At 31.5% G+C, this 13,429-nt stretch overlaps 1 pseudogene; it reads right to left on the reverse strand.

Moving 5' to 3' along the window:
- Nucleotides 1-2,192: 2,192 nt before the first annotated feature.
- LOC145585100 (cytochrome P450 monooxygenase 76AD131-like) lies at nt 2,193-8,783 on the reverse strand (annotated as a pseudogene).
- Nucleotides 8,784-13,429: the final 4,646 nt, after the last annotated feature.

Raw genomic sequence — 13,429 nt, forward strand, 5'->3', positions numbered from 1 at the left:
GAAACACTTCCCTCTGATTCAAAATCACAAGGAGGTGCAGTTCGCTGGTATAGGTCGCTGCGGAGATGCGATTCGCTGGTGGTGGTGGTGCATGCAATTTTGGAGGGGTCGTGGGTTGTTGCGGTGAGTGAGGTTAGGGTGGTGGCTGGTTGATTGTGGCGTGAGTTTAGGATCGTGGGTTAGGGTGGTAGCTGGTTGGGTGGTGGCATGAGGTTAGGGTGGTGGAGTGAGGTTAGGGTCGTGGGTTAGGGTTTGTGAGGTTAGGGTGGGGGTTGTTTGGTGGTGGCATGAGAAAGAAAGAGAGGAAAAGGGGGGAAAGAGGGGAGAGAAGGAAATAAAAAATACTAGTATTATATTAGCCAACAAATAAAGCATATTAGCGACTAAAATGAACATATCAGCCAATTTACATGTTTGATATCAGTTAACATTAGGGACATATCAGACATTAATTAAAACGTATCAGTCAACACAAGGAACATTCAGCCAACAAATGAAGCATATCAGCCAACAAATGGAACATATCAGCCAACAAAATATGCATATCAGTCAATACATGGAACATATTAGCCAATAAATGAAGTATACCAGCCAACAAAAGGATTAAATCAGCAAACAAAAGTAACAGGTAAACCAACAAAATAAACATACCAAGCAATAAAAAAAAAATAAATAAAAAAAACATATATATAATCCAACAATTAAAATATACATATCAGCCAAATAAATAAAGATATCAGCCAACTAAAGAAACATATCAGCCAATTGATGTCTGATAGCAGCCAACAAAAAGAACATATCAAAAATAAAAAAAATAATATATGTCAACAAAATAATTATATTAGCCAATACTAAAACCATATCAGCCAACACATGAAACATATCAGCTAACGAGTGAAATACATCAGCTAAGTCTGCCGCACGCAAATTTTCGTGTGGCAGTCCGCACCCAATACCTTCTCTAAAAAAATCGACTCTCATGTCACGAGACAATTAAGATATATTAAGTCTCCTTGTGCCGTGAGACCAGGTTTTATATATGAGTTCTCCTTGTGCCGTGAAACAGGGTTTGGTTCTCCTTGCACATTGAAATGACAGGATGTTGTACCTTGAAACAACAGCCATGCATATTGATTTCCTTGTACCTCGAGACGACGGGACATTATACCTTGAGACAAAAGGGAAAGCATATGACCTTTTTTAAACATTAAGATAAGAATGGACGTGGTCGCAGTAAACCACGGACAGTAGAAAATGATGTTGCAAAAGACCATGAAATCTAATAAAGAGACGGGCAGAAGACCACGGACACCAACAAAGAGATATGGCTACAAAAATTTGTTTTAAAATGAAGCGCATCACCAGAGTAGTGCATCTCGACTTCAACGAAGTGGTATTTCTAATCGCAACGTTCATGATACTGCTGTTACGATTGTGGGAGGGTGTTAGCAATAGAGACATGATATAATCTTACAAGAATAATATATTTAGGATATTTATTTTAAGTTTTAGTGAATATATCTTTAGCATTTATTATTATGGTAGTTTATATGTTTTAGCTTAGGAAGATTGTTTCCTATCTTATGATCTTAGGTTCTGTTTAAATATTCTACTATTGATATATATAATAATCAAGCCATTCTATTAAGGGCGTGTCCGGCAAAATGTAGCTTTAGAGGTAGCTGTTAGTTGTGATAGTAGCTCTTAGCTGTATGTGTAGCTGTTAGATGTCAGCTAGCTATTAACTGTAAAAATAAATAATTGATAATCAACATTTGGTAAAGTAGCTATCAACTAGCTATTAGTTGTAAAATTCTTAAAATATAGAAGAAAAATTCCAATAGCTATCTAGTTTTTCACAAAAGCTAATAATATTATCTTTTCACAAAAATTACTCCAACTACTAAACTCTATTTTCACCGCTACACTGCCAAACACTCATTTTTTTTTTTTTTACTAAGTAATGGTTTAATAAGTCAAATCACTAAAAGCTACTCAAAAGCTAGTGTTGAACACGCCCTAAATGGAGGAAGTTTATATTTAAATTGACAAACTTGCTCCATATGCAATTATGATGCTTAAATGAACGAAGAGGAGAAAGATTAGTTCATATGAACTTGCTCCATATGCAATTATAATGCTTAAAGTGAATATTACAAAGTGAATAAAATTCATCAAGAGAAAGAGTTAATTCATCTAGGAAGTGGAATAGCTTGTAGTGGCTCAACCTTTTTTAATGTAATACCGAACTTTTCAGCCATGTTTATATCTTCGGTACCTTTGCCATTTTCCCAATTGAAAGAATGAAGAAGAGTACCCAACATTAGGTGTATCATCCTATATGCTAGGGGAATTCCGGGACACATTCTTCTTCCTGATCCAAAGGGTATGAGCTCAAAATCACGTCCTTTCACATCAATTTCTCGTTCCAAATATCTTTCAGGTGCAAAAATCTCCGTATTTTGCCATACACTTGGATTACAGCCAATTGACCATACATTAACCCAAATAGTTGCGTTTTTGGGCACTAAATAGTTATGTAGAAGTACATCTTCATTAGCTTTGTGGGGAAGTAAGAAAGGAGTCGGCGGATGCAATCTAAATGTCTCCTTTACTATTGCTTGAATATATGGTAATTTTGAAATATCTGTTTCTTTCATAAACTCGCCCTTCTTAAGCACCCCATCTACTTCAATTTGAGCCTTTGTCATGATTTGTGGGTTGCACAATAATTCTGCCATTGCCCACTCTAACGTGCTAGAAGTGGTATCTGTTCCCGCCATAAATAGATCCTGAACATATAGATGTAAATACTTATTTGCACTTGTATTCAATATTATCTTTAAAGACATTTGGATTATTACATCCAACATATCACAAGGTAGAAAATTTAGCTCTAATATAAAATGTTCATATTGCATATATTCATAATTTATTACTCCCTCCATTAATCACGATTTGAGTTTTTCAAGATTGTTAAGGATATTAGTTAAAGTTCGTTGGTGTTTTGATGTTAATTATTATTTTTTGTTTAAATATGTAAAAGAGAAAAAGTTGATGGTGTAAGTGGAGAAAACTATACAAAATAAATTGGTGGATTCGTTATTGTATTGGGAAGAGAAATAGTTGAAGAGCTTAAAGGTGTATGTGAAAAAAATTCAAAATGAGATAAATGGGTTAATTATTTGTATATATTCAAAAGAGAAAAAAATTTGTATTACAGAGTAATTTTTTAGAGTTAAGATCAAATACGGTCCCTAAACTAACGTATTTGTAGCATTTTAGTCCCTCAACTATTGAGTGAGGCAAATTGGTCCCTCAACCACCAAAGAGTACTATTTCCGGCCAATAGTTTAGGGACCTTGCCTAGTCATCAATAGCTTAGGGACTATTTGAAATTATGTGACAATTTTTTTTTTTGCCAACATGGCAATATTTAATTAATAATGAATTTTTAAAAAATATATATAAATAAATAAATAAAAAAGAAAAAAAATAATAAAAGACTATTGATTTTTTTATTTTTTTTATTTTTTATTTTTTTTTATTTTTTAAGAGAGAAGCAGGGATAGTATTTGGGAAGTTGGGACTTTTGGGAGTATTGAACTTTGAAACAATTTCTTCCTAAAAAAAAAAGAACAACCTCCATTGTAACTTATGGTGGGATTTGGGACTATCATTTGATCAAAGGAGAGGAAAATCTACGAAGATAACATTAAGTGAAGGTAAATTTATCCTCAATTTCATCCTATTTTAATCTTTCTTCAGTTTATGCCCCTTTTGATTTACGAAAATTGAGTTAGGGTTTATATTTTATAGAGTTGTGATGTGAAACTTTTGCTATTAATTTATTGAAATTATGCTTATATATGATGTTCTTGACTATCTTATAAAATTTTGTGAGGTATGGTTTGAACTTTTTAAGAGTTTGAGGCCAAATTTTTTTTAGTAGTTGATTAATTTTAATTATGCTTATTTATGATGTTATTGACGATTGTATGAACTTTTGGGAGGAGTAGATCTTGGTTCTAACCGGCACTAAGGATAACGCAATAACATCAGGATTATTTTTTTACCTTGAATCTAGTTTGGGGCTGTGATAAGCGTATAAGCTAGTTGATTTTTAATCAACTCTTATAAATTCTTTTTTGAGAGGAAAAACAGTTATAGCTACCTTGTAACTGTTTCTGTTATGTTTCCTTATTGTTTCTGCTAAGTTGTTTGGTGATTGAAGTTGAGTTGAATTATAAATTCAGGAAGTTTCTGAACCTCTGGCTATGCTGTTAAAAATTATCTTTAAAAAATTCAAAAAATTCATGCTATTCATATTACGGTTCCTAATTGATATAATTATATGTGTAGGTACTTGGTATTTGAGTTCGTGCGAGAAATTTTTTGAGCATATGAACTTTTTGGATGATCAACAACAATCTGAAGAACATACAACAACAAATTATTTTTATTTATAATTGCTATTTATTTTACAGATGAATTTTTGGATAATTTGCTGTACAAATATGTTGATACATTAAATGCAAATCCTTAAACTATTGACTGATTTAGTTTTCAGCTTTTTTTTTCATGTAATTATAAGCATTTTTTTATGAAAATCCCTAAACTATTGATGACTAAGCAGACACAAAAAAAAAAAATGCTAAGTCCCTAAACTATTGCCAAGTATGCATTGCAGGTCCCTAAACTATTGATGATTAGGCAAGGTCCCTAAACTATTTGGCCGGAAATAGTACTCCTTGGTGGTTGAGGGACCAATTTGCCTCACTCAATAGTTGAGGAACTAAAATGCCACAAATACTTTAGTTCAGGGACCGTATTTGATCTTAACTCTAATTTTTTTAAGGTATCCAAAAAGAAAATTTGTCAATTATTTAAAAACGGATGGAATAAATTTGAATTTTAATTGGCCTGAATTCGTTTTATCACAAACATTGATTTGAAGTTCTGAACAATACTTTTAAGATCCCCCCCTTTTTTTTTTACACTTTCCATCCACCACCATGTGAAATCATGATTTAATTATTCCATAAACTAAACTAATTGCTTATTTAATTATTTGCAACTCTACCTTTTTTTGGGCTTGTTTGGCATCATTTTTGGTTTTCATTTTCCTGTTTTTTTGAAAAACAAAAACAGAAAATAAGAAAAAGGTGTTTTCACTTTTCTGTTGTCAGTTTTCAAAATTATCATGATATTAATAAGTTTAAATAATTTTTGATTCATTATGGGACATATATGACATATTTTGAAAAAACAAAAAACCAAAAAACAAAAAACTACAACAATGCCAAACGAACCCTAATTTGTTTGTTTCTGTATTCAATTGAAACATAACTTTTCACATGCAACGACTCACAAAATAATGTAGTTTTTACAATATCATAGACATAGACCTCAATGCATATTATTATAAGGATAAACGTCCCATTCTTCAAGTCAAGTGTTAGTCATTATTAGACCCGGCAATCCTGATCCAGACCCGATGACCCGACTCGAATGATCCGACCCATGACCCGAAATCGACCCGAAAATAGTGACCCGAAACCAGAAATGACCCGACCCGAGATGACCCGACCCAAAGTTGACCAGAGACCCGAAACAACCCAACCCGAAATGACCCGATACCCAAAGTGACCCAACCTTTAACTTGAATTATTTGACCCAAATAGACTCGAAACCCAAAGTGACCCGAACCAAAATTATCTTATACCTTAAATGACCAGAACTTATTTAAGCTAAAGACTTGACCTGAGGAAACCGAAATAGAAAAAAACCGCAATCAAACTGACTTAATTCTTTTTATTAATTTGTAATGTGTAACAGTGTAAATAATTTACAGATTTTGAGCTTTATTTTTCTCGATTTTTTCGGCCTTTTATCTTTATAAGTTATTAAAAATTCGTAAAAAGATTGAAATTTAATGACTATTCTACGGAGTTTGTCCATATATAAAATTAAAAAAATTAACTAAAACTCGAAATTAAGTCACAATTCTCACAAGTCTAGAAAAAAATATAGTACAATAATAATAATGCGTACATAACATAATGTTCAATACCAAACGAAATTACAAAATAATCTAAAGTCAAACAATTACTGTATTCCATTAAAAAAGTAGCCTTAATAAATATAGTGAGTTTCTCGTCAAAAAATATATAAATATATATACAGAGTTGAATTTAACCCAATGCATCGACCCGAATATAACCCGACCCGAAGTTGACCCGAAAATTGGTCCCGAAGATTGACCCGACCCAAACTTGACCCGAAACCCGACCCAACCCGATTATTAGTTGACCCAAAATCTACCCGAAACCCGAAATGACCTGACCCGACCCGACCCGAACTTGACCCGATAACTTTTTGACCCGAACTGACCCTACCCGAAATAACCCGATCCATACCCGACCCGAATGACCCATTTGCCAGGTCTAGTCATTATCATTCACAATAATATTATTACAACTCAACATGGATTAGGTAATTATGAATTAGCAATTAGCTTAATTAGCTAGTCTTGGATGGCGGTGCTCAAGAGTCGAAATGGTTGCCCTTATGATTTATGAGCTCTCTTAAAACCAAAGACTAAACAAAACCAAATTAAGCCACTCAAATTTATTTACAAACAAATACATAATTCATCTGTTTTTTTTTTTTTTTTTTTTTATTATTATTACAACACTTTTATTTTCACGCTTATCTATGCATTGTTTATATTACAAACATCTTTAATTTTAAAAAATGATTTCCTTCAATACTCTCCACACCATTGACTTCATATTCAATGAATTTTTCACACACAGTTCTTAGTGCAGAACTTCGGGATGATTAAATTGGGTTTATTTTATATGTAAATATACTATAATCTTGATTTTTTGTGATTTTATGTAAAATTTTCAGTTTTTCTTTTGGGTGAATTGTGAATCGGGTTATTGATTTTCCATCAACTTTTGAGTGCGGCTGGCCACATCGTGTGGTCAGCTCTCACGCACCAAGTTACCCTTATATACAAGTTATCTCTGACCGAGTAACCCATGACTAGGGGTGAGCATGGGACGGGTACCCGTGCCGTTAGTACTAACGGTTCGAGTACCCGATAACCAAAATCCCTTAAAGTGATATCCATAACCAGAATCGATAATTTCGGGTACCCGGATTTTCGGATCGGTTATCGGGTACCCAATAAGATATCCAATAATGATAATTAAACTTAATTATGCAGTTATTATGATATAATTTACAACTAATTAACAACAATATCATATGATTTTGACCAAATTATTAATAATATTACTAATCATTGATATTATAAAGTAATTATGAATTAAAGTAAGAGTTTAGATTTAATAAAAAATAGATTTAAGTAGGGAAAAAAACAAAAAAATGCTTATCGGATCGGATTTGGTAATCGTTAATTTTAAAATGATACCCAATGACCATACCTGATAATAAATTATCGGAATGGGTACCCGAATCGTTATGGTTATCGGATCAGGTATCCTAATTTTCGGAAGGTTACGGATCGGTTTTTCGGGTAGTTTTGCTCAGCCCTACCCATGACCAACCGAATAATCCCTAACTGACCAGGTAACTCCTGACTCAGTAAACCTTGACCGATTTAGTAACTCCTAATGACCGAGTAACCCCTGATCGACTTAATTACCCTTAACCGAATAACCCCCGACTGACCTTGTAACCCCTAACCAACTTAATAACCCTTGATCGACCGAGTAACCACTAACCGACTTAATAACTCCTAACTAACCGAGTAACCCCCAACCGACCGAGTACAACTAAAAAGAAACGGAAAAAGTAATAAAAAAATTGGCCGAATTTTTAAAAACAAAAAGTGCAAATAAAGGATCATTTTAAAAATTAAAAAATTAATATTTCTCTCTTACCATGAGAAGATGTTTGACATCATTGAGAGTAAATTCTTCATCTCCATCCCCAACAAGCTTGAGTAAAGAGCTTAGAACATCATCCTTGACATCAGATGGATCCTCCAGCCTTTCATCAATAATATTCTCAAAAATCTTCTTCAACTTTGTCAAGTAACCCGCTGTTCTTTTTACCACCCCTTGCAAATCCAAGTGCTTAACTATTGGAAATAAATCAGACACATTAGGCCTTCCTCCTTCCTCGGAAGCATGCCAAAGAATCTCCTTTAATTCTTGTGAATTGGACGAATCAAGGCTACCCAAATCCATCGAAAACAATGTATTCGACAACAAATTTATCGTGGTTGTAAACCCTGCCTTACCAATGTCAACTGGTACACCCTTCTCACAACGATTTTGTACATACCCAATCAGCTCTTTCACCTTATTGTGTCGTAACTCTTGGCTCATATTGAGTTGTTGATTTGTAAACAAGTGAATAGCTGCAACCTTTCTAAGGGTCCGCTATTTGGGGCATACAGGAAGCCATCCTGTAGAAAGTTTGTTGTGGTTTAATGGTGTAGCAGCATCTGGGATTGCCCTACTAGAAAGTGCTAAGTCGTGTTTAACGAACATTTCTTTGGCTATTTTAGGGGATGATATAACTATGGTAGTGTTGCTACCTAGTTTTAGAGTCATTATAGGGCCATAAGTTTTTGAGAGCTCGTCGACAGCACGATGAGGCTTGTCGCCGAGCAAGTAAATGTTGCCTATGATAGGCCATGGGTTAGGCCCTAGTGGGAGCTTGGATTTGGTCAACAGTTTTGAGAAGAAGAGGATGGTAAATATGACAGGAAGGATAAGTAATGATGTAGTGTAATATTCCATTGACTTGATTTATGAAATGCAAGTGCTAAATGAAATGATAAAAGTACTACCAAAGATTTATGGAGAATGATACACGTACATTGAATGTATGAGGTCCCAACATACATTATCAATTAAAAGTTGACAATTCATCATTAGCTAAAAAATGAGAGGGAAATTTTTTTGGTTTTTGGCGCCATTTACCATAAGAAGGCAGGACAAATTTCATTGGCGCCAAATAATCTTTTCTTGTTACTAAAAAAAAATTGTACGTTACTAAAAAATACAATTTTGTTACTGAGAAAATAGCAATCTAGTCAACGTCATTAATGAAGAGAGATGTTTATTATAAGAATCGAATAATATTTCATTTGACGATATTTTACAAACTACAAATCAAATAATTATTATAAAAAAATCAATGGAATTATTTTTTAAAGATCTTTTTATAGACATCCATATCGATATATTTTCAAAAAATTTATAAAGTTGGACAATTTTAACTTTACTATGTTTGCTAACTTTTTTAAAGAAGTGTTAGTAATTTGTCATTATTGTTACTACAAAAATTTCAAACATACCAAAAAAGTACAGATTGTATTTTTATTACATATAAGAAACTATATAAAATTAAATAGGTGTTAGCTACAATTATACAATTATCAAGTGTTGTACGGATTAATTCATACATTGGAGGGTTTTATTCATTTCTTGAAGGTTTTTAATCAAATAATTAAGAGTTAACATGAAATCACAAAAGCTAAGGTTACACACAAATTATTATTATCACTTCTTGCTAAATACTCCGGTGAGTTTATAACTTATCTTTTTTATTTGCGTTACTAAATAAGTTGGTTTAATTTTTTTATTTGATTTTATCATATTTACGTATACTAGTTTACTCATATTATGTTTCAAAAAAAAATTTACTCATATTAAACGGGTTTTTCACCATATGTCCCTGAATTTTTGTTTATTCACCATATACCCTTGAACTTTTTGAAATTCATTATATACCCCCGAGTTTTCACAAAAATACACCATATACCCTTGATGACTAATGTTAATTTTGTCAATCCTTAGAGTTAGTTATGAATCGAAACCACCCTAAATGCATTCCCCTACCCCCGAAACCACCCACATTCCTTTTTCCCACCTTCCAAACCAACCTAAATTTTCTTTTCTTATCCTAAAAATCAATTATACGGACATGGTTTTGGAGATTTGGAGTGGTTTCGGGGGCTGGAGAAAGGAAGGGAGTGGTTTGGGGATGAGGAAAAAAGATCTAAGGTGGTTTTGATATATAATTAACCAAATTCCACTCATCTTATTTTCATTAGGGGTATATGGTGAATTTTTGTAACAACTTAGGAGTATATGGTGAATTTGAAAAATTTCATGGGTATACGGTGAATAAACAAAAAACTCAAGGGTATATTTTGAAAAAATCGCATATTAAATATGTGGAAAAAGACTAGTTTGTTTATAGTATCAATAAATAGTGTTTTTAAAAACAAGTAGTGTTAGATAAGTCTTAATAAAATAAATACAAAGTGTTATTAAAAAAAAGGATGCTTTTTTTTTTTTAAAAAAAAAAGAATGAATTATATTGTTGTAAACATCAAAATTGAAACATCATTGAGGCCTTTGAGAGTTACAATCTAAGTGTAGTAGATTAACTATATAGATTTGAAGATTTAAATAAAATAATTAAGATTTTATATCGAATCATGATTAGTTACACACAATATAATTATTGTCACTTATTGCTAAATATCCCATGTGTTTACGACATATTTTTTTTAATAATAAGTTACGGAGTATCACTTTTTGTTTTTTTAAAAAAGGTTGTTACTAAAAAAAAAAAGTGTCATATCTATAGTAATATATAAAGGGAAAGGGGGTTTTGGGTGATAAATTTAACTTTTCCAAAATACCCCTTTCATCTTTTATAATCTTCAAGAAAAAACTACCATTATTTAAAAAATATATCTACCATTTTAATTTTTTAAAAAAACTACCATCCTTTATTTTTTTTACTCTTTTTTTTAGGGAAATCATATCCTACCTTTTAACCTCCATGACTTCATTTTTATTTATTAAAATAAGGTAAATAATATTTTAATAAAAAAAGGAGAATCGAGCCATGCATAGAAATTTCTTATGTTACACACACAATTTGCGTGTGTCTCACAGCGTGTATGAATAAAAAGAAAAATAATCACAACAACAATAAGAAATATATTATATGTTATCAAACCAACCCTATTTCAAGAATAAAATTTCAATTAATTAGTTAAAATAAATAATAAATTAAATAATAGTATACTACAATAAACATACCTTTTTTTTTGAGGGAAAACAATAAACATACTTGTACTATATTACAAATGAGATACTTGAGATACTAGATAATTTAGTTATATATTTATTATTTTTTTATAATATATACAGTTACTAAATAATGTACTAACCTAGTTAACAAATATGTGCTGGGTCAGATACTCATATTATCCATTTGGTTATTACTAATTTCATGAATCAGCATCCCCTGTTACTAGAAAAGAAAGTTAAATACTCTACATTTTTTATCTAAGATATAATCTGTTACTAATTATTGTACTAACCTAACTAAAAAAGATGGGGGTGGGGGGAGTAGTAGTAGTAATAATAATAATAATAATAATAATAATAATAATAATAATAATAATAATAATAATAATAATAATAATAAGAAGAAGAAGAAGAAGAAGAAGAAGAAGAAGGAGGAGAGAAAGTTGATTAATAAGGGCTCAAGTTAAACACTATTTCCAAGAGAAAGAGATTATAATACTGATAACCTCTTTACCGCCTTTCAGTATTTTATATAAGATATGTCGCATATCAATAAGGACTATTTACAAATGAAGACTTTTCAGTTAATTTTTTTATATAGAATGAAATACAAGCCAATGATTATTTTTTCAGGAGACCTTATCAAATCGTGATGCTAGTGTATTAAGGATTTGAGAAGAAATAATACATTTATTACAATTTTATACTCCGTAACATAGAAAGTTCCTTTGACAAGTGTACACTTTTTAATTGTTTGAAAGTGATCCGTCAACAAATTTATAGTATTTACTTCATTATTTTGATTATGTATGACATTTTTTACACTAAATGATTATTTCAATTGCTAAAAACCATCATTGCTAAATTATCCATATTATTTACTTGATAGAGCGACCTTTTTTCCTCAAAATATGAATTTATTTTAAACAAATACTTATACATGATCAACGCCACTTTAAAATTATAAATCCTTTTTTTTTGTAACCTTTGGTAGTTATAATTACCAAAAAAATAATTACACAAGATCACTGTAAAAAACATTGCTTTTAAATAAACATGTTACTCGGAATCGATATGTGCTTACCAAATATACTTTCCTATGTTACTAAAAATCATAGTATGAATTGTTGTGTCGTTTTCAGATTTGTGCGTACCAAATATAGTTTCTTGAGTTACTAAAAAAATTTCTAATAACATTGTTCGAATATTTTGGGGGTTTTCCGCCATTGTCGACGACCTAAGACCATTTTCAACCATTGCTGTTGTCGGCCTTCAAATCTCTTAATTATTTATTAATCAATATGCCCTCGGTTACTTAATTGTGCGACTTTAACAAATATAGTATTCCCATAAAAAAATCCAAATCCATTTGAAATCGATAGGAAGAGCAGACCCATTTCACTACTTCAATTGAAAATGGGTATATTATGTAAACATACCCATTTACGAATTGGAGATGATTAATGGAGGAAGAATAAGTCAATTAAACCGTAAAATATTTAACACAATAGATTTTGTAAATAATATATACACGTTTACATAATTAACTGGAATATATCCAATTTGAAAACCCCTAAATCGAATATTCAGAAACCTAATTAACTCAAAATTTCTCAATATTCTCAGATAAACAACCATTATTTTGTTCAATTAAACCGAATAATCTTTGCGTTGGATATAAATTTAAGCTTCTGCAAATATAATGAAGCAGCTTCAAAGTTTTTTTGTTCATCTTCCATCAAGACACCATCGTCGCCCATTTCGGCCTTTCTCCTGTACACTGTTCATCGAGTGTTGCAGATATTTTTTTTTTTTTTTTTTTTTTTTTTGGAAAAAAAAATATTAAATTAATTGCATTGGAAATGACAATTAATTTGAAATTCAAACCTCTGAATTTTCATTCAAATTTGAATGAAAATTGAAAAATAGTGGATTTTAGGCCCCATCATAAGAACTAATGAAATACTGCCATGTCACAATGTATGTGGGAGTCACATACATTCAATGTATGTGTAGCTTTTTCCAAAGATTTATATAATTGACGAAGTGCCCGTCTAAATAATAAAGAGTGGATGGCCACTTGGGAGTTAGGACAACCAATGATTGTGTCTTCCACATGTCTATATTTTTTGGGTATAGATGCAAGTCATGTAAAGGTCATACCTTTCATCAGCTGCCGTGTTTGGGGAAAAGCTGAAAGGTAAAGCTAATTGTGTTAACTGATTTTAACTAATTGATTGTATTAACTGATTTGACTAACTGATTTTATTAACTTATTGTGGAAAAGTGTTTGGAAAATAGTTGATTGTTTAAAGCTGATTGATTATATGAAA

The sequence above is a fragment of the Chenopodium album genome, chromosome 16, assembly GCF_948465745.1.
Source record: "Chenopodium album chromosome 16, dcCheAlbu1.1, whole genome shotgun sequence".
In the NCBI taxonomy this organism is placed as follows: Eukaryota; Viridiplantae; Streptophyta; class Magnoliopsida; order Caryophyllales; family Amaranthaceae; genus Chenopodium; species Chenopodium album.